The following is a 22,845-nucleotide window of genomic DNA, read 5'->3' as shown; positions in this document are numbered from 1 at the left end:
GACAGAAACAAGTTCCTGGATGTATTTATTGGATTTCCTGGCTCGGCACACGACGCAAGGGTGCTGCGTGAAAGCCATTTCTTTGAAGAAGCCGCGTTGAAATGCTGCAATGGATATATCCTTGGAGATTCAGCATATCCCCTCCTACCATGGCTGATGACGCCATACCGAGACAACGAAGCTACTTTCCCGCCGTGGAAGAAAAAGTTCAACAAGGTTCATTCGCAGCAGAGAGTTGCAGTTGAGAATGATTTCGGATTGCTGAAGCAGCGCTTGAGGCGGCTGTATCTTGTCGATGCTGCAAGCATCAAACAGTGTGTACTTACTGTCATGGGTGCATGTGACCTGCACAACTTGTGCAATGAAGAGAGAGATTTTTTTGACGAACTGCTGCAGCTGCCAGTGCAAGAAGTTGGCAATGATGAAGACACCGATATCTTCATTGACCGTGGTGCGGCAGGCTTCAGCGAGAACTTGCGAAAAGATATTGCTTAGAATCAGTGCTGATGCTCTATACATTTGAGTGTACACATCAAACATTTTTTGTCATGGGCATTTGTGCACTAGTGCCAGCAGCAAAGAACAGTGTATTAAATAGCACATCCATTTCTGGTACCTGCAGAGCTGATACACTGCTTTCATGTCACTTGGGTGTGAAAATTGCCTTTATAGCTATTCTAACTACTCTTATAAATTGCTGTTCGAAACCCACCACTGGACACCCACCGGTAAAAATGGGTACACGCGTCCCCTAGCCAGGCGCTCAGCTTTTCTAGGGGTGTGCGCTTGAGAGAAGCTCCGTAAACCCTGCTGCACCTCCCATCCCCGGTGGGCCCAAACCCAGTTTCGAACCTCGCAGCCTGCAAAGGTGGTTACTGTTTGTCTTGCAAAGGCCTCAGCTGCAGTGCTCCCTTTGAGTCGGAGCCTCAGCAGTTAAAAAAAAAAAAAGAAATCTTTGCAGGCTGCAAGGTTCGAAACTGGGTTTGGACCCACCGGGGAGGGAGGGCGCAGCTGGGTTTACGGAGCTTCTCCCAAGCACACTACCCTAGAAAAGCCGAAGGCCAGGCCAGGGGATGCTTGTACCCATTGTAGGTGTGGACGCACGGAATTTGAATGTTGCTGAAAGTTAATGCCATTAGTTATTGACCCAATAGACGAAGTCGATAAATGGTTAATGCATGTTGGGGTGCTGTTTGTGATTTACTACAAGGCCGAAATGGGGCTGACGCAGGATGTGTTGCAAGACACATTGTGATAGCACATGCGTTAAATAAGGCTTGAGAACCACTGCCAAACACCTATGCTTGTAGTAATGCATGCTTTGATCATCTTATATCAGTGACTGGTGAGAAAGCAACATGACAATCAATGTTATTGGCAATTTATTCCGCCTGGGAAGATTTAGCTTCAACAGCTGTTACAAGTCGCTCCTGCAGAGCCATTTTTTTTTTCGAAGCGCTCGGCCCGATCCTTTTTGGCCTCCTGGAAAACATTCAGGAGGGTGTCGATGGAGGTGTCCTTGCAGCGCCGCTTGTGACGTACGTCATCCTGGGGCTGTTGCGAGGGCCCTGCCTCGTTCTCGCAACTGGCCTCTGTGTATGAAGGTGTACTGGAACAAGTATTTTAGGTTGAAAACCCTTTTTGGAACTGCTCGAAAATTATGCTCAGGCAGTCTTACCTTAAATCTTCACCCTGTATTACTTTTCCTGGCGCTACGAGGAATGTGGGTGCTATGTGATGCTCGCGCTCCAATACCTCACCTAGCTCACTAAAAAATATGTTCAAAACGTTTATAAATGGCCGCTCAAGTAAATCCACAGTAGCAAGAAGCTCAGAAGACCGCATGATGCAGCACAAAAGGTAAAATGAGCAAGGGGTTTTTGGTGAGCCTCGGTCTACTAACCAACGTTTCAAGATGTAGACTTGTCTTTGTCTTGGAGAAAACAAGTCCACTTGTTGAAATGTTGTCTATCAGACCGAGGCTCTCCTCTACCTCTTGTTCAGTTTGCTAAGATTCTGACCTCCAGTAAATGTACTCACCCTTCATGGCTGCAATTAACGCGAATGGCCTGAGGAGTTGTTCTTTGTCTTCGCTCGTTTGTATGCCCTTTCTAAGCTCTTCCATTTGTTTTCAGCCTAAATTGGGCTCACATTGCAGTTAAACCGCTTGTTTATTGCATTGGCAAGGGCTTGCCACAGTGCCCTCTTTGTCCTGAAAAGATGCAGAGCATAAAAATATATTTTCCATTTAACAAAAAAGTCAGAAACAGGGGTTCCTTAAAACGTCTGCAGACCAATCAAAACCACTGAGAGCATTTATGGGCTCCTGCACTGGTGTGATGACCTCTAGTGAGGACTTGCAAGGAAAATGATCTCGTTCAACACAGTTTCTGACATTTCATTCTCTCAATGGCCAAACTGGCATTGCATAGGGAAGGAAGCTTCATCAAAACATAGATCAGCATGTTGTGATGATAATAATGTTACTAACAGGTTAATACCAATTATTTAAACAGTCAAGCCAAACCTACCTGTGCTGGCAGCATGATGAGAGTAAACATATATATGAAGGAAAATTTCACAGTGCTAAAAAAGACACACAGACATAGACAGGGTCAGAACGGACACGCTGAACTCCAACTTTTTTCTTTAAACAAGTAAAAACGAGAACTTTCTCTGCATGCTTCACACTGCATCCGAACCTGTATCCAACATACAAACATGCATATCAACAGCTAGCTAGTTAGCTATATATATGTATTGTATAACCTAAAAGTGAAGGAGGGAAACCACTCAAATTATGGTCAGTAAGCTTGTCTAACCACTCAGTAGCTTGCCCAAACATAATAGAACCCCACAAAGACCTTTAACAAAAAGCTTACTGGAAGCCCCCTTTTCTCCTTACAGATTGAAATCAGGAACCGTGTAATGCTTTCCGACCACAGTTCGCTGCTGTCAGTATCCGTTACGTCCCGTGCCACTTCTGCAGGTGCCTCGTCCTGTGCCACCGCTTCTGCTGCTGCTGGCGACTGGATGCCGGTAGGCGGCTGCTGGTCCGCAAACACTACGGACATCACTGTCCCGTCTGGTAAAGAAGTAGAAAATTACTCAGTGCAAGATAATAATCTAGTCCGCCGGATGTACAAAGCTAACAATTTTGGTTTTTGTCAAGCGCAGTATATCCCAACAACGTAAACGCAACTGTTTAGACGCAAGCGTACCGTACCCTAGAATACCATTTAGGGCACATGCGGAATCAATAAAAGTGTAAAAATTTACCTTTAAACGCTAACCTACGCACCAATATTGCACCCCGCTAACACACACAAAGACGTATCACTGCTAAAACACACAAAGAGGTATCAGTGGTAATACACACAAATAGGTATCAGTTTATTACAGATAGTCGTGTGCCAAGGAAAGGTAAGCAGTCATACAGAATTTAACTCGCAGCAGTTAATAATGCGATTAGCGCGCTGACTACAGCGAAATATTTCTTGCGGGTATGACGTTACAAACAAAATGCTTCGTGCACCCACGTGTTTCATGCAACGTGGAGCTGTGCCCAAACATACCGTCTGTCCTGCCGTTCTCTTGCCAAACACGGCTTCCATCTTCATTGACGATCGGCAGTCAGCTTCGTCGCCGCCTATGGCAACGCAAATGCTGCCGTCGTCTGCTGCGCTTCTGCCCGACCGGCACTACCTCCCAACACGGTGCAGGATCTGCCTGAACTAGCCCTGCACTTGTTTAAAACGAACGCCGTAGTTCAGACGGCGCCACGTAGCACTGCCAAAACGAATGGCCGATTGCGGCACTGCATGAACTAGTTCAGGTAGTGCAGGTAAATCGAACGGACCTTGTGGCAGCGGTTTCTTTTGCTTCCTTACCGCCATAGACGATGCAAACATCCGACTTCTTCTGATCGATACTGACCGAACAAGTTTTGTATAAAAAATACTGGCTACCAAAGGCCATTTCTATGCAGAATATCAGCTACAAAAACTCAGCGGTTTAGTTGGTATAAACGTTGGACGGCACAAAGTAATTGCACAAAGAGCGAGTTCGTCTGCTTCTACCGCGGCTCTTAACCCAGCCGCTTGTAACATAGTTGCGTTCTTCGAGTAGTCAGTAGGCTTGCGATTGGTTTCTTGTCACGAAGCTCGTCCGTAGGACAAGGAATTCATGAATGTCGCACATATTTATGCGTGGGCACAGGCCGACGCTTACCGTGCAGTTGCACATATCGACTGCACGCGGGTCGGTACCAAAGTTTTGTTTCGTACAGGTCTCTGTCCGCATCGCGCACACTTTGCCGATAAATCGAACTGTCACTCATGATACCGACTGAGTTTTGATAACAATGATGCTGCGGCACCAAGAACTTTGCGTTCATTCTCGGTGCCGAGAACTTCAATGCCAGCAGCGGTTGGCTGCAACGTTTTAAGGCCCGCTTTAACATTGTCGGGAAGACAGTCTCGGGGGAAAGTGAGGACGCCAATGAAGGCGAGATCAAGAAGTGGCTTGAAGGAGAGTGGCCTAAGATTCTCGTCAAGTATGAGCCCAATCAGATATTCAATGCTGACGAGACGGGCCTGTTCTGGCAAATGCTTCCGCGACAAACGCTCGACACGCGCGGAGACAAGCGCCACGGCGGCAAGCAAGGCAAGGCTCGTATTACAGTTCTGTTGGCTGCGAATATGGACGGCAGCACGAAGCTGCGGCCACTTGTTATAGGCAAGTTCCAAACCCTGAGATGCATGCGCAACTGCCCCAGTGTTCCGGTGACATACGCATGGAACAAGAAATCGTGGATGACTCGGGAGATATTTCAAAAATGGTTGAAGGCATGGGACTCGGAGCTGGCGCGTCAAGGCCGGACGGTTTGCCTCATCGTTGACAATTGCACAGCACACCACACTGATGTCCAGCTGAGCAACATTGAAATTAAGTTTTTGCCGCCGAACACGACGTCGAAGCTGCAACCATTGGACCAGGGCATTATTCGCGCTTTCAAATCCATTTATAAACGTCGGCTGATCGACATTTTGCTTCTCAAGCTGCGGATGGGCCAAGAGCTAAAGATAAACCTTTTGGGTGCCATTCAAATGCTGAAAGCCTCGTGGGACAGCGTCAAGCAGTCGACAGTAGTTCACTGCTTTCGACATGCGGGTTTTGTAAGCCGCATTGAAGAAGCTTCCGAGCAAGCAACTGAAGAATCAGCGTTGGACGACGGCACAGAGGAAGAATGCCAGCTCGAAGAAACCTGGAGCCAGTTGGAGCGCTTTGTCGGTGCTGAGCCACACAGCATGTGCATTGATGACTTCGTTGGCGGTGATGACAGCACCGGAACAGTGGCGGAGTTGACAGATGTAGAGATTGCGGCGGAAGTTACTGCTGAGCGGCCAAACGAAGACGCTGCCGAGGTTGATCCCGTAAGCGCTGCCCCGCTCCCGACTGCAACTGAGGCTGTAGCTGCTTTGGACCTTGTACGCCGCTACTGCGGCGCAATAGAAGGCGCTGGACTATCGCTTGTGGACCGTTTAGACTACGTTGAGGACGCCGTGGTTAAGCACGCGGTTGCCAATTTGAAGCAAGCTACGCTGCTACAGTACTTTAAGCCAAAGGAATAAATACTTTGTTTGAAACTTCAAGTGAGTATTTATTGCGCCACTGTGCCACGATTGGTTCATTGATTGATTTGTACTAGTTTTTGACGCGTTTTCTACGTGATTTTGTATATCGAATTCCGGCTATATCGAACTATTTTGCAATCACCGCGCTGTTCGATATATCGAGGTTCGACTGTAACAGGCCCGCGGACTTAATTGTAAAGTAGCTTTTCTTTGTTTTTACTTTCGCGAGTTTCGAGTGACTCTTCATCACCGGCGCTATAGTAACATCGTGATGATCCGGGCAGTCCCGCAGCGTTATTTCTCATATTCTTAAATTTTCTCATTATATATATATATTGTAACGAAGACGATGATACAGCGCCGAAGCTAACGACGATGAAGACGCCGATCAGCTGGCGCGCGCACTGAGAGCTCGGACCTTTTTGTTCGGACGTTATTGTGCTTCGCTCTACGATCGCCTTGTGTCACCGGTCGCCGTCTCCAGTCCTCCGAATAACTCCCAATAAACCCCTCTTCATTTGGTGGGACGTGCCGAGATACGATCCTTAAACGATCACCGTGGAGCTCCGCAGCCGTACGATACCTATGGTGACAAACGAGGTAGGCCAACAGCCAGTGGCAGCCCCGTCGCAGTCCATCTCATGCTCCAGTACCATTCGGCAGCGAGATCCCGCAGTTTTCAGTGGGCAGGGCGACCAGGACGTTGAAGATTGGTTGGCCTCGTACGAGCGGGTGAGTCGTCATAACAACTGGGATGACCGCATGAAGCTCAACAACGTCTACTTCTACCTGAGTGACGTTGCTAACCTCTGGTATCGAAATCATGAGGCAGACATGCCAACTTGGGCCAACTTCAAGGCAAAGTTCACTGATGTTTTCGGTCGACCCAAGTGCGGAAACTACACGCTGAAGAAGCCTTGCGGGTACGAGTTCAGCATGAAGGGGAAACATTCACGAGCTACATTGAAGACGTCGTGGATTTACGTAAGCTTGTCGATCCGTCTATGGATGAGGCTACCAAGATAAAGTACATAATTAAGGGCATTGATGTAGATGCATTTCACATGCTGTGGGCAAAGAGCCCAACCACAGTGGCCTCAGTATACAACCTTTGCCAGAGTTTCGATGAAATGCTCAAGCAACGCCTCTGCGCTCGTCGCTCTCCCGCACCTGCTGCGTCCATCTCTGGCCTGGCTGTGAGCAGTGACCTTTTGGCTCACATCAAAGATTTTGTTCGAGATGAGGTCCTTGTCGCCAATGCGGCGTCGCAGCGTGACACAAGGCTTGGAAAACTAGCAGCCGCAGTTCCTGGGGCACGAACTGCGCACATTTCGCCTACCACAAGTCCTCGTCTGTCTCCGCCGAACGTTCTCGAATTTTTTGTCGACGGTATTCGTGCCCTTGCACTCGTCGATACCGGGGACACTCTGTCAGTCATTAGCGAAAGTTTTTGCCGCTCGCTTCATAAAGTCACCACCCCGCCTTCTGGACTTTCTCTTAGCACCGCCAGCGCCGATTCCGTTCGTCCGTCTGCTGCTTGCACAGCGCGTGTAGTTATCGCGGACGTCTTATACGTCGTCGAGTTTTTAGTGCTTGCGTCATGCTCGCATGACCTAATTCTTGGATGGGATTTCCTTTCCCGCCACAATGCTGTTATTGACTGCGCCCGCGTCCACGTCGCCTTCTCTGCGCTCTGTGATGCGGTTCTTGACCATTCGCCATCTTTTTCTTGTGCCAAACTTGTCGCCGACGACACCGACATTCCACCCAACTGTGCTGTGATTGTTCCCGTGTGTGTACCGTTTTCTTTCGATGCGACTGTTCTTTTTGCGCCTTCTCCCATGTTCGCCTCGCCGTCATCTCCTTTTTCCCTTTGCTATCATTGATATTAACTGCGGTGCCGCTGACATAGTTGTTGCGAATGCCTCTACCGCTGTGGTGCCGCTACTTCGTGGAGAATGCCTTGGTAATATTGAAGTTGCTGACCTCATCTCGCCGTTTGAGGTTGATGGGTATCTACCACAGAGTGCTCACGTAGCCTCCATAACGCCGATTACTGAGTATTCCGATATACCAAGTTGGGACCTTTTTCAATCGTCTGTGGCCAGTGACCTCGACCCGACTAACCGTGAACAACTGTTTGCTGTCCTCAACCAGTTCCGTTCTTAGTTTGATGCTCAGACGACTTCCTTGGGCCGTGAGACAGGTTGTTCACCACATCGACACCGGCAGTCATGCCCCTTTTAGCCAGCGCCCTTACCGTGTTTCGCCTACGGAGCGCCGTGTTATTGCTGACCAAGTCGACGACATGCTACAACGTGGTGTAATTCAGCCTTCATCTAGTCCGTGGTCGTCTCCTGTGATACTTGTGAAAAAGAAGGATGGCTCCATAAGATTTTGCGTTGACTACCGCCGTCATAACAAAATTACTCGTAAAGACGTATACCCACTACCCCGCATTGACGACGCCATCGATTGTTTACAAGGAGCCGAGTTCTTTTCGTCCCTGGACCTGCGTTCTGGCTATTGGCAAGTCCCTATCGCTGAGTCTGACCGACCCAAGACAGCCTTTGTTACCCCTGATGTACTATATGAGTTCACTGTGATGCCGTGTGGTCTTTGCAACGCTCCTGCTACGTTTGAGCGAATGATGGACCACATATTACGCGGCCTCAAGTGGAACATTTGTCTTTGTTATTTGGATGACATCGTCGTTTTCTCTCCCGATTTTCCAACGCACCTCGTGCGCTTGCACCAAATCCTGAGCTGTCTCACTAGCGCCGGTCTCCAACTTGACCTGAAGAAATGTCGTTTTGGCGCCCGCAAGCTGACAATACTGGGTCATGTCGTGTCCAAAGATGGCGTCCTGCCCTATCGGGATAAACTACGTGCGGTCACTGAATTCCCGAAACCGACGTGTGTTAAAGAGCTGCGTAGCTTCGTCGGCCTACGCTCATATTTTCGCCGTTTTGTCCGCAATTTCGCTACCATCATTGCACCGCTTACAAAATTGCTGAATGGTCCCGCCGACTTGTCTACATGGACCCCACTCTGCGACGATGCCTTCACTACGCTCCGACGTCTGCTAACTTCACCGCCCATTCTCCGCCATTACGACCCATCCGCTCCAACAGAGGTGCACACTGATGCCAGCGGCATCGGCCTCGGTGCTGTCCTCGCTCAACGCAAGCAAGGCTTTTCCGAATATGTGGTTGCTTACGCTAGCCGAGCGCTAACGAAAGCTGAATCTAACTACACCGTCACAGAAAAGGATTGTCTTGCAATCGTGTGGGCCTTAACGAAGTTTCGCCCTTACTTATATGGCCGCCGCTTCAACGTCATCACCGACCACCACGCCCTCTGCTGGTTGGCTTCCCTGAAAGACCCTTCTGGGCGCCTCGGCCGCTGGGCTCTTCGCCTTCAAGACTTTGACTTTGAAGTGATATATCGATCGGGATGCAAACACTCCGATGCCGACGCCTTGTCGCGCTCGCCGCTGCCTTCTCCTGCACCCTCCGTTGCAGCCCTCACCCCCGACGTCCTGCCTTTTAAACAACGCCGGGATCCCTGGATATCTTCGCTCCTAGACGTACTCACCGCGTCCTCAACGTCTTCATTCCCGCGAGCCCTTCGTCGCCAAGCTTCCCATTTTACGATCCGGGGTGGTCTGCTGTATCGCAAAAGCTATCGCCCGGATGGTCGCAAATGGCTCTTGGTCATTCCCCGCCATCTTCGCACAGAAATTTGTGCCCATCACCATGCCGACCCGCAAAGCGCGCATGCTGGCGTGCGTCTTCGAGCGTCTTCGCCAGCGGTACTACTGGAGGGGGATGTACAACTTTGTCCGCCGCTATATTCGGTCCTGTACTGCTTGTCAGCAGCGGAAGTCGTCTCCGAGCCCCTCCGCCGGCCCATTACAGCCATTGCCTTGTCCAGCGCGACCCTTTGATCGTGTCGGCACCGACCTCTATGGCCCCTTCCATTTTCGACATCAGGCAACCGCTGGTAATAGTCGCCATGGATCACCTCACTCGCTACATGGAGACTGCAGCTCTGCCTACGGCTAGTGCTCGTGACGTCGCCTCCTTTATCCTGCGTCACTTCGTTCTACGTCACGGGGCTCCTCGTGAACTTCTCAGTGACTGCGGCCGCGTCTTCCTATCTCAAGTGGTCAGCGAGCTGTTGGAATCTTGCCAAACAATACATCGAACCACCACAGCTTACCATCCTCAAACCAATGGCCTCACAGAAAGGTTTAACCGAACGCTTGGTGACATGCTCGCCATGTACGTTTCTTCTGACGCGTCTAATTGGGATCAGGTGCTTGCATACATCACCTATGCCTATAACACAGCGTCTCAGGCAATGACTGGATTTTCCCCATTCTTTCTCCTATACGGTCGTGAGCCTTCATGTTTACTGGACATCATACTTCCTTACCACCCCGACAGTTCAGAGTACACTTCTCTTTCTGCTGTTGCCCGTAATGCTGAGCAGTCCCGTCAGCTGGCGCGCTCATTCACGTCGGACATTCAAGATCTTCACCGACATGAGATCAATCACGGAAAGCCCGCTGCTGACTTTCCTACCAACACCCTCGTTTGGCTGTGTGCTCCGGCTGATTCCAAATTCAAAGTATAATGGCCCTTATCGTGTATTAGAGCGTACATCACCAGTTAACTACGTCGTGGAGCCGGCAACGCCTTCTTCAGACCATCGTCGCCGCGGGCGAGAAGTTGTTCACGTCAGTCGGCTTACGCCATACTACGACCTCCTTGTCATACCCTCGCCCTAAGTCACCAGGATGGCTCCCTCTTTCCGCCGGGGCAATTGCAAGGAAGATGATGATACAGCGCCGAAGCTAACGACGATGAAGACGCCGATCAGCTGGCGCGCGCACTGAGAGCTCAGACCGTCTTGTTCGGACGATATTGTGCCTCGCTCTACGATTGCCTTGTGTCACCGGTCGCCGTCTCCAGTCCTCCGAATAACTCCCAATAGGTTTAGGTTAGGAGGCCGCATGAGGCATATACTGTACTGAAAGATGGGCATGTACTGTGTTATCGAGGTTTGCCAGAGAGGCGACAACTAGGAGTAGGTTTCCTTGTCAATAAGTATATAGCGGGTAATATAGGTGAATTCTATAGTATTAATGAGATGGTTGCTGGCATCGCAATTAGGCTTAATAAGCGGTATAAACTAAAGGTTGTACAGGCCTATTCACCTACATGTAGTTATGATGACCAGGCAGTGGAAAGCTCCTATGAAGATGCAGAATCGGCAATGCGAAAAGTAAAGACGCAGTATACTGTACTAATGGGCGACTTCAATGCCAATGTAGGAAAAAAACAGGCAGGACACAAGGCAGTAGGTGACTATGGCATTGGTTCTAGGAATAGCAGGGGGGAGTTACTAGTTGAGTTTGCAGAGCGCAATAACTTACGAATCATGAATACATCATCATCATCATCATCAGCCTGATTATACCCACTGCAGGGCGAAGGCCTCTCCCATATTTCTCCATTTAACCCGGTTCTGTGCTAGCTGCATCCACTTGACCCCTGCGAACTTCTTAATCTCATCCGCCCACCTAACTTTCTGCCGCCCCCTGCTACGCTTTCCTTCCCTTGGAATCCAGTTTGTTACCCTCAGCGACCATCGGTTATCCTCTCTTCGCACTACATGTCCTGCCCATGTCCATTTCTTCTTCTTAAGTTCCACTAGAATGTCGGTAACTTGAGTTATTTCTCTGACCCACTCTGCACGCTTTCTATCTCTTAAAGTTACCCCTACCATTTTTCGTTCCATAGCCCTCTGGGTTGTCCTCAACTTAAGTAGAACTCTCTTGGTTAGCCTCCACGTTTCAGCCCCATACCTTCATGAATACCTTCTTCAGCAAACGGAAGAACCGGAAATGGACATGGAAAAGTCCTAACGGAGAGGCTAAAAATGAAATCGACTTCATAATGTGTTCAACCCCCGCCGTTGTGCAGGATGTAGAGGTAATCGGGAAAGTGCGATGCAGTGACCACAGGATGGTGAGGTCCCGAATTTGCCTAAATCTGAAGAAGGAACGCAACAGATTAGTAAGAAAGAAACCCATCAACGAATTAGCGGTGAGGGGGAGGGCAGAAGAGTTCAGGATCTCGCTACAGAATAGGTATTCAGCTCTAACTGAGGATGGCGACATTACCCTAGAAGCAAGGAACAATAATTTCAGAGATATCATTACTGAGTGCGCGGTAGAAGTAGGTGGTAGGATAGTTAGAGAGGATACCGGTAAGCTGTCTAAGGAGACGAAAGATTTGATTAAGAAACGCCAGAGTATGAAAGATTCCAATCCAACAGACCAGATCGAATTGACCGAGATATCAAAGCTAATTAATAAGCGCAAGGTGGCCGATATAAGGAAGTATAACATAGAGAAAATTGAGCATGCTGTAAAGAACGAGGGAAGCCTTAAAGCGGTAAAGAAGAAATTGGGCATAGGCAAAAACCAGATGTATGCGATAAGGGACAAGGCGGGCAACGTCATCACTAATATGGACAAGATAGGCAAAGTAGCCGAGGAGTGCTATACAGATCTCTACAGTAGCCAAAGTAGTCAGGACCGTAATGAGATTGGTTGTAGGGAAAAACAGTCAGACGTTCCACCAGTGACGAAGGACGAGGTCAAGAAAGCACTAGAAACTATGAAAAGGGGGAAATCAGCTGGAGAGGATCAGATAGCTACATATTTGCTGAAGGACGGAGTGGATATCGTGCTAGAAAAACTGGCCACCCTGTATACGCAGTGCCCGGTGTCATCGACGGTACCGGAACCATGGAAGAATGCAAACATTATCCTCATTCACAAGAAAGGGGACTCTAAGGACCTTAAAAATTACAGACGAATGAGCTTACTGTCTGTTTCGTATAAGGTATTTATTAAGGTAATTGCTATTAGAACAGGAGAACCTTAGACTGCAATCAAGCAAATGATCAACCAGGTTTTCGGAAACGGTACTCTACTATCGATAATATCCATACCATCAACCAGGTGATAGAAAAATGCTCGGAATATAACCAGCCCTTATACATAGCATGCATTGATTACGGAAAAGCATTTGACTCTGTAGAAACCTCGGCAGTGATGCAGGCATTGTGAAATCAGGGGGTAGACGAGCCATACGTGAAAGTGCTGGAAGATATATATAGTGGCTGCACAGCAACCGTAGTTCTGCATAAAGAAAGTAACAAAATTCCCATAAAGAAAGGTGTTAGGCAAGGAGACACAATCTCCCCAGTACTATTCACAGCTTGTTTAGAGGAAGTATTCAGAGACTTGGAATGGGAGCAGTTAGGGATAAGGGTAGATGGAGAATACCTCAGTAATCTGCGATTTGCTGATGACATTGCCTTGCTAAGCAACTCGGGGGATGAACTGAAAATAATGATTGATGACCTAGACAGAAAAAGTAGAAAGGTAGGCTTGAAAATCAATATGCAGAAGACTAGGGTAATGTTCAACAGCCTCGGGAAGGAACAGCAGTTTACATTAGGTAGCGAAATACTGGAAGTAGTAGGCGAATATGTCTACTTAGGACAGGTAGTAACCGCAGATCCGGACCATGAAAAGGAAATAACAAGAAGAATAAGATTGGGATGGAGCGCATTTGGCAAGCACTCGCAGATTATGACTAGCAGCTTACCGGTATCGCTCAAGAGGAAAGTATACAACAGTTGCATCTTGCCTGTACTCATCTATGGGGCTGAAACGTGGAGGCTAACCAAGAGAGTTCTACTTAAGTTGAGGACAACCCAGAGGGCTATGGAACGAACAATGGTAGGGGTAACATTAAGAGATAGAAAGCGTGTAGAGTGGGTCAGAGAAATAACTCAAGTTACCGACATTCTAGTGGAAATTAAGAAGAAGAAATGGACATGGGCAGGACATGTAGTGCGAAGAGAGGATAACCGATGGTCGCTGAGGGTAACAAACTGGATTCCAAGGGAAGGAAAGCGTAGCAGGGGGCGGCAGAAAATTAGGTGGGCGGATGAGGTTAAGAAGTTCGCAGGGGTCAAGTGGATGCAGCTAGCACAGAACCGGGTTAAGTGGAGAAATATCGGAGAGGCCTTCGCCCTGCAGTGGGTATAATCAGGGTGATGATGATATATACACACACACACACATATATATATATATATATATATATATATATATATATATATATATATTTATTTAGGTCGTGGGTTCGGTTCCCACCATCGGCACGTTGTTTTTCTTTCTACTTTGTGTTTATTTATCTTTCCCCTAAACACATTACATTACTAATTTACATGATTATGAAGTAAAAATTAAAAACAAAGACAAAGTACAATCCCCAATGCTTTCCTTGGCCTCGCCGACTGTCGGCTTCTTTCCTTCATGAATTATAACGAGTACCATCATTTCCCCTATATATATATATATATATATATATATATATATATATATATATATATATATATATATATATATATATGTCCCAATGTGGAATCGGCTATGAAGGGGGTAAATTAAGCATAATAGATGACGCGCATTCGAATAAAAATTTCCAAGTATATTCAAAACATCAGCAGATCGCGCAAATGTTGCTGAAAGTGATCGTGCAGAACGTTAATTTGCATCTGACCTCATGCGCCTCTCCTAGAGAGCAAAGAGAAAAAATGAGAGCCTTAATTCTCACAGGCCTTCCTGTATATATTAACCTGTGAAGGACCTTGGCTACGTATGTAAGATGAGAGAGACGTGAAACGTCTTTTTTATCGAGCAGGCGAAAAGAAGTTGGCAGCGCAATATGCGAACATATTACAATAATTAAAATATTGACTTCTTAATAAATATGAAATTCTACGACTTAAGTTGGCGGTAAAGTGTGCTAGAAATGTAATTTCTAGTTCACTGTATATAGCTGCCGACAATATTGTTCCTTAAGTGAAAGCGCTTGAAGCAGCTAGAAAGGCGCGGTCAAAAGAGTCGGAATTTGAAAACACACTTCCAGTCTTTCACATCGTCGTCCTCCTTGCATGCGCTTGAAATAGGCCCGGGAGTTGAGCAGTGTTGACTATTAGTCTTTCTTGAACATTGCGTTTTCTCGCTTTAGTTTAATCACTCACTGCAGTCGCCTACGCAACGTAGCCGCGCGCTGTTGAGGCCACGGATAAGGAAGCCAATGCAGCGCTCTTCGCCAGGTAATTACAGGAGTAATCGGCAGATAACGTGCTGAAATACTCTCCAGGCATAAACCAAACTATTTCTACGCAGAAGTGAAGCTTACGCTTCAGAATATTCGCACGCGCGAACTCATTTCGAAGGCAGCGTCGCTCGGCGCAGTGTAGGCACGCTGCGCTTTTGCCTACACCCCATTTCGCTGCCGATCGCAGCGCCACCTTTGTTTACAAACATGACGCTTGTCTATTGGTTTGCGTGATGGCGGCAGCAACAGACGACATGGGCCAAACCAACGGCCAAACGTTGAATGTTTTTATCAACGGCAAACTAACAACGTTGATGCCTGTATTCAGCGAAGACGGTGCCCACGCTCGTCAGGGTGACAGTTTTGTTTACAGGACGCCAGGTAAGTGCACAAAACACGTGCGTGCACGTGCGCCTTTATATGTGCATAAATCATTTCGGTACCAGATTTCTACCTCAGATGGCTCCTTTCAGTGTTTCTCGCTACAACCAATTCGGCGTTAAACTGTGAAAACTTGCTTGTCAATCATTTTATTTCTACAGGGAAGCTTAATTGCGCTTGTGCGGACAGAACACGAGTAGAATTCCTCGACTACTAGCGAGTGTTAGGGGCATTAAGGAAGAAGAAATGGTTGCAGTCAAAAGCGTTAAGTATGAGAAAGCAGCGGCGGCACCAAACATTCGTCTTCTCAGGCGTAAGAATTTGATGCCGTGCTTTGCCCAGACGCTGACGCGAAATCTTAAGCGTTGAAGGTACTTACGTTGTCATATATTTCTTGTGCACAGACGGGAAGGTCGTCTGCGTGATAATGAAGGATATCGTGCCCCGGTGGCCCCATCCTTTCCAGTGGCCTCCCCCCATGGAGTGCCCACCCCATCACCGGTCTCTGATGCCCGATGAGCTTCCGGGCTGCCCCGAACCTTTGGTCTGGATCGAAGACCCGGTTCTTGATCATGAAATATAAAGCCCTAAAGGAAAATGTCGGGAAGAAGGGCGGCTTTCGGCAAGTCAAGCTGCATGGATACCTTGCAGTTGTTATGCATCATTTGAGGCATTTATGGCCTCTGTCTGTGTGTGTGTGACGTGCGTGCATGCTAGCCATGTGCATGCAACGCATGTGTCTGCCGTTCACGTGTTTCCTCTCGCCTAGCGCTGTTTTACTCGATTCTTAATGCAAGCTTGGTTTATCTAAGGCAACCTATAGCTTTCTGCATGCTAGGGTTCTGGCAATGGAAATAATGTACCATTGCAATTAGTCAAATGACATACAATGTTATGAACTTGACTAGATTTAAAAACATACACTTCAGGTGCATTCATTAAAACATTTAGTACTCCCAGTTTTCGTGTGAAATGACAACATGGGTGGTATAATTTTTAGTACAGCCTGAAAATATTTAGGTGTGAAATGTATGCAGCCATAAAATTAGGAGACGCCTACTTCTGGGAAAGAGAGCCATGGTTAGCCTTGACCGCCTAGTAAAGAGCAGAGACATTAGTCTGCCAACCAAGATCCGTATAACTCGCGCTATGGTCTTTCCAGTTGTGATGTATGGATGCGAGTTGGACTGTGAAGAAGGCTGACCGCCGAAGAATTGACGCGTTTGAATTGTGGTGCTGGCGGAGACTCTTGAGAGTTCCTTGGACGGCCAGAAGATCAAATCAGTCGATATTGTCGACCATAAACCCTGAATGCTCATTGGAGGGTCAAATTCTAAAGTTAAAGCTCGGCTGCTTTGGTCATCTGATGAGAAGAGAGGAGTCGCTGGAAAAAGATTTAATGTTGGGAAAGGTTGAGGGTCGCCGGAGAAGGGGTAGGCAGCGAACGCGATGGTTAGGTGGCATCCTCGAGGCGCTGCAGATGAAGTTATGTGATGTTAGGAAGATAGTGAGAGACCGGAAAGCGTGGCGTGACATGGTCCATAGGGTCACGAACAGTCGGACACGACTGAACAACTGAACTGAACTGACTGAAATGTATGCAGGAGTGTCAGCTTCCCATTTTTCCAGGTTATGCCAACCGTCATGTCTTTTCTTTTAGGACAAAGAAAACCTCATGGCAAAAGCTAGTCGACCTGATATCATCAGAGTTCGAGACAGAGACAACTGCTCTGCAGGTGCAGAACAAATGAAAGAGTTTCGAGAGGGCATACAAAAGGACAAAAACGAAAAAATCATCTTCTGGGCATTCCCGGGCCTTGTGCGAGTATGAAGAGTGAGTGTACTAGCCTTCGTGCGGCATTGTACTTGCTCAGTCTTCTTAATCAGTATTTTTTTTTTTCAGGGAGTTAAGTGATGTTCTAGAAAAAGAACACCGTATAACACTAACTGTGCTACTCGTACCAGGAGTTAGCATAGAAAATGGCAGGTAGGTCTTTTATTGAAAATTCTTAAGCTGCAGCTGTGCAGAAGCTAAACATTTTATTTCTTAGTCTTGTAGTGAACGTGCCGATGATCCTGCCAGCTTGGATGAGGAGCCGCAGCCACCAACATCAAGAGGCCAGAGTGCGCAGAAATGGCGGTGCAAGGACAGCTCTGCCCTGGCGCTCCTTGATGAATTTAAAGATGCAAGGAGAGAAAGAGCGGAGTGCTTTCAGCGAAAAATGTCGCTTCTCGAACGCCTTGTGCAGGCTGTACAGAAGGTGGCTGCACCTGGAGAAAAATAAGCAATGGCAACAAAATATTGCTTATTGTGTGTTATGTCAGAGTAGTAATTGAAACGTGGGTTTTAGAATTGGTGTATTTTCAATCGCAAACATGTCATGCAGCACTACTCATTCCACATGGACATCAAACTCGGTATGTCTTCTGAGCCAGAGAGTTATGCTGGCTTTCACTACACAGCGTGAGGTCGATCACAAGTAAGCACAGATTCTGCATGATGAGCTTTCATCCCACATGGTTGAAGTGTAGACGATCACAACTCAGCACTCCATCTGAGCAATGGCTTGACGCAGGCAGCACATTTTATGATCTCACACTTATTTTCTTAGTGTTTTCTGTTTCCTACTTGCTTCGTGCCAAAGTGATGGCAGTGCATAACGTTTTCTTTCTTACTTGTCGATTTCATTTTTGTATCAGGTCTTGTGTAGTTTTGGGTAGTGTTTTTGTTATTGTTGATGCGTGGCTTTTATTTTGTATATTGATTGATGTGCTATGCAGTTTACCACTGTTTTGATAAGTTTTTTTCTCATGCTTCATGTTTATTATGCTTCATGCTTGATGTTATTCATGCTTCAGTGCTTATCAATATGACTTTAGATTTCTTCTGTGGCCTTCTGGTTTTGGCGACGCTGTGAAATGACCAGTGTACAAGGGGGCCTGCGGTCTCGTCAAGCTGTCTTTGACAGCTTTTTCTGCAGGCCTCCTGAATCTTGTGTATCCTCTTCAGGCGCTGTGTCCACATATGTGGACGTGATCCAAATTTCTCTATATCTTTCCATGGAGTGCGAATTTCTGCTTTTGAATTTGGCACCGGTAACATTTGGAACCGCCCTGTCGAGTACATGGCGCCATATCTTGTTGCTACAGCCAAATGTTTTTGTAAACAGCAAGCAAAGATGGACGTCGCAGCGTTTCACGCCAGGACGAATCAGCAGCTCTAATTATTGCATGCCTCTTTCTAAACCGATGCCTAATAATACCATTTCTTGTAATGAAGGTGGCAATAAGGGAATGTATATGTTACGTGCCAGATTTCGTTATCTTAGAGATTGAAAAAGTGCTCCAGTGGACTTTCAAAGTTTCGCGTCCACAAATGTGGACACGGTGTCTTAATGCCGAAATTGTTAAAGTGGCCGCGGCACTTCGTTAATTCTTGCAGAGCAGTACGTAATACGCTTATTTGCGTGCAGGTGTCATAGTCTTGAAAGCGCAAGGTATTCTGAGAGGAAAACAATTATTCATGCCTAATAATTAGTTATAAAATGCAGAAAATGCTAAAATGTTTTCATTCCTGTAGCAGATTTGAGGCGCCATGTCCACATGCGTGGACGCGAACAAAATATAAATATTTTTGCATAATTTTTATATTTGAATTCTGCATGGCCTACTGATCACGCCTGGTGCGAAAAAGAATTCCTTTCAAAAACTTTAATTGGCGCCTGAAGGGGGTATTTTACTTGATGCAAATAAACATTATTATTATTATTATTATAGTTAAAGCTGGGTCGATGGTGTCACTTTCATCATCATTCCCAACCTCTTCATATGGAGGAATTTTATCAAGTTCATCAAAAAAGTCTCGTTCTGAGTTACACATGTTATGCAATACACAACCACCCAAGATAATCAGGCAGCACTGCTTTATGGTGGCAGCATCGACTAAATATAGTCGTATGAAACGCTGCTTCCGAAGGCCAAACGTGTTCTCTGTTGCCGTCCTCTGCTGCGAATGACACTTGTTGAACTTCTTTTTCCAAACCTGGAAGTTCAGTCCAGTACCTCTGTATGGGGTAGGTAACCAAGGGTGCAGAGGGTATGCACTGTCTCCCAGCAGATACCCGTCACTGCATTTTGCTGCTGCTGTTTGGTAGAACGGGCCTTCACGAAGCACTCTGGCATCATATGCGGAGTCCGGAAATCCAACCAGCACGTCAATGAACTTGTTCCTGTCATCACATATTCCTTGCAGGAGGAGTGAGGGAAACTTCCGATTAAAGTAGGACTGCGCCGATTCCGCCGGGGTTTTTATCTCAACATGGCACCTATCCACACAACCAGTTATGTTCTGTGGCCCTTTTCCAGCACTTTTCAATAGGAAGCCAGCTTTGATCCGATTTTGTTCTCGCTGGCTTGGCCAGGCTATAACTTCAGTGCTGATGCTTTACAAGAAATTTAGCACCCTCTCGATGCACGTATGCACTGATGACTCAGATATGTCAAGCCTGTCGGCAAGCGAGTACATGCTGCACTGGCAATTCCAAGGTAACTCATTGCGACCACGCATGTCTTCTCTGCATTGATACGAGGGCGCCCGCCACGACTGTCTGGGAAGAATGGAGAGGCTTCGTAGCGGTTTGCAAGACTTAAGACGGTGTTGCGTGAAAGCCGAAACAGCTGCTTGAATTCGAATTCAAAATAACTGCCCATAATGTCCTTGTAATATCCCGGAATGCGATCTCTCTCCACTAGCACCAGCCTCTCGGCCAGCGCTGCAACGATGTCGTCCATTTCGTCGTCGCTGTCAGAGTCCATGAGTTCCATGGAGACATCGACGAGCGTTGATAGTGTACCACAATCCAAAAATTTCTGGGCAGTAGCAAAACAAGATGTACACTCCAGTGACTAAACTTACACAAATAAGACCACCACACGAGCACTATAACCACACTAACACGCTCGCGAGCGAGAATGTTACTACACACAGAAAACGGCGTGCACAACATGTGCACCTTAGTATCCGTTTCGTGGCGCTAGTATCGCGCTTCATCTGCACCGCTGAATATGTGCTGCAAAAAAAATGGAACCGTTCCTGCACCCTTATGAGCCAGCGGTGAACCGGTTTAGAAGGTGCAGGTGAATCGAACGGACCTTTGGTAAAGAGCGGACACTAGGCGAAATCTGGGGGGGGGGGAGAATTCTGTAACGCTCTCAATACAAAACCAGTCTCAATCCGCTCAACTTGCCCCGCTCCTATTGGTCGGCGGCAATATTGAAATTTTGCGTCATCACTGGTCTCACCGGTGACTGCGGTTACGTCATCAACAAGACTAAAGTGGTGACGTTGCCCATGCGTTGAATATTGACTGCAATTGTGACCGAAACGAGGTAACTCCAAAACCCGTCAACTTGAGTAGAGCATGCTGTAAAGAACGAGGGAAGCCTTAAAGCGGTAAAGATGAAATTGGGCAGAGGCAAAAACCAGATGTATGGGATAAGGAGGACAACGTCATCACGAATATGGACAAGATAGTCAAAGTAGCCGAGGAGTTCTATACAGATCTCTACAGTAGCCAAAGTAGTCAGGACCGTAAGGAGATTGGCGGTAGGGAAAAACAGTCAGACGTTCCACCAATTACGAAGGACGAGGTCAAGGAAGCATTAGAAACTATGAAAAGGGGGAAATCAGCTGGAGAGGATCAGATAACTACAGATTTGCTGAAGGACGGGGGGGATATCAAGTTAGAAAAGCTGGCCACCCTGTATACGCAGTGCCTGGTGTCATCGACGGTACCGGAACCATGCAAGAATACAAACATTATCCTCATTCATAAGAAAGGGGACTCTAAGGACCTTAAAAATTACAGACCAATCAGCTTATTGTCTGTTACGTACAAGGTATTTACAAAGGTAATCGCTAATAGAATCAGGACAACCTTAGAATGCAATCAAGCAAATGATCAAGCAGGTTTTCGGAAACGGTACTCTACTATCGATCATATCCATACCATCAATCAGGTGATAGAAAAATGCTCGGAATATAACCAGCCCTTACACATAGCATTCGTTGATTACGAAAAAGCATTTGACTCAGTTGAAACCTCGGCGGTGATGCAGGCATTGCGAAATCAGGGGGTAGACGAGCCATACGTTAAAAGGCTGGAAGATATATATAGTGGCTGCACAGAAACCATAGTTCTGCATAAAGAAAGTAACAAAATTCCCATAAAGAAAGGTGTTAGGCAAGGAGACACAATCTCCCCAGTACTATTCACAGCTTGCTTAGAGGAAGTATTCAGAGACTTGGAATGGGAGCAGTTAGGGATAAGGGTAGATGGAGAATACCTCAGTAATCTGCGATTTGCTGATGAGATTGCCTTGCTAAGCAACTCGGGGGATGAACTGCAAATAATGATTGGTGACCTAGACAGGAAAAGTAGCAAGGTAGGCTTGAAAATCAATATGCAGAAGACTAAGGTAATGTTCAACAGCCTCGGAAAGGAACAGCAGTTTACATTAGGTAGCGAAGTACTGGAAGTAGTAAGCGAATATGTCTACTTAGGACAAGTAGTAACCGTAGATCCGGACCATGAAAAGGAAATAACAAGAAGAATAAGATTGGGATGGAGCGCATTTGGCAAGCACTCACAGATTATGACTAGCAGCTTACCGGTATCGCTAAAGAGGAAAGTATATAACAGTTGCATCTTACCTGTACTCACCTATGGGACTGAAACGTGGAGGCTAACCAAGAGAGTTCTACTTAAGTTGAGGACAACCCAGAGGACTATGGAACGAAAAATTGTAGGGGTAACATTAAGAGATAGGAAGCGTGTAGAGTGGGTCAGAGAAATAACTCAAGTTACCGACATTCTAGTGGAAATTAAGAAGAAGAAATGGGCATGGGCAGGACATGTAGTGCGAAGAGAGGATAACCGATGGTCGCTGAGGGTAACAAACTGGATTCCAAGGGAAGGAAAGCGTAGCAGGGGGCGGCAGAAAGTTAGGTGGGCGGATGAGATTAAGAAGTTCGCAGGGGTCAAGTGGATGCAACTAGCACAGAACCGGGTTAAGTGGAGAAATATGGGAGAGGCCTTCGCCCTACAGTGGGTATAGTCAGGCTGATGATGATGATGATGATGATGATGATGACTGGTAGGAGAATTAATTCACAAGCTCTATTGGTTTGCTATCGTTTCGGTCCATACATCTACGGTGTCGAAAAAAAAACCGCCTTTCATCGCTTTATCCACCATCACTGAGGCGAATACCTAAGACGGGATGATGTTTTAGCAGGCACTGGACGCGCAATCACGTGACACAAAAGTGACGTAAGGTGTGCGTCATTCCTGCTTGTCCTGTCGATGTTTTTGTTTCTTGGTTTTCATTCTACTGGAGGGAGTGAGAGGGTGTCTGCCAGATGCCTGTGAAGTCCAGTGCGCAGGAAGAACGAAAGAAGGTGCTTGGTCATCAGAACACGGCTTCGAGCTGAAGGAGGGTGATGTCTAGCCATCCTGCGAGCATAGCACACAGCAGCATGCACGCAATTTATCTTAGCAGTGCGGAGAGGATGAAAGGAGGGGCGAACAGGGTAGCCAATGTAGGCAGCG

At 47.0% G+C, this 22,845-nt stretch overlaps 2 pseudogenes; one reads left to right on the top strand and one right to left on the bottom strand.

Moving 5' to 3' along the window:
- Positions 1 to 1,382: 1,382 nt before the first annotated feature.
- On the bottom strand, positions 1,383 to 4,245 carry LOC146171660 (uncharacterized; annotated as a pseudogene).
- Positions 4,246 to 15,750: 11,505 nt separating this feature from the next.
- Positions 15,751 to 17,520, top strand: LOC146171659 (uncharacterized; annotated as a pseudogene).
- Positions 17,521 to 22,845: the final 5,325 nt, after the last annotated feature.

This window comes from Amblyomma maculatum, unplaced genomic scaffold (genome assembly GCF_055883805.1).
Source record: "Amblyomma maculatum isolate TAMU_Amacu unplaced genomic scaffold, ASM5588380v1 scaffold_19, whole genome shotgun sequence".
Classification (NCBI taxonomy): domain Eukaryota; kingdom Metazoa; phylum Arthropoda; class Arachnida; order Ixodida; family Ixodidae; genus Amblyomma; species Amblyomma maculatum.
This window is presented reverse-complemented; position numbering and strand designations above follow the sequence as displayed.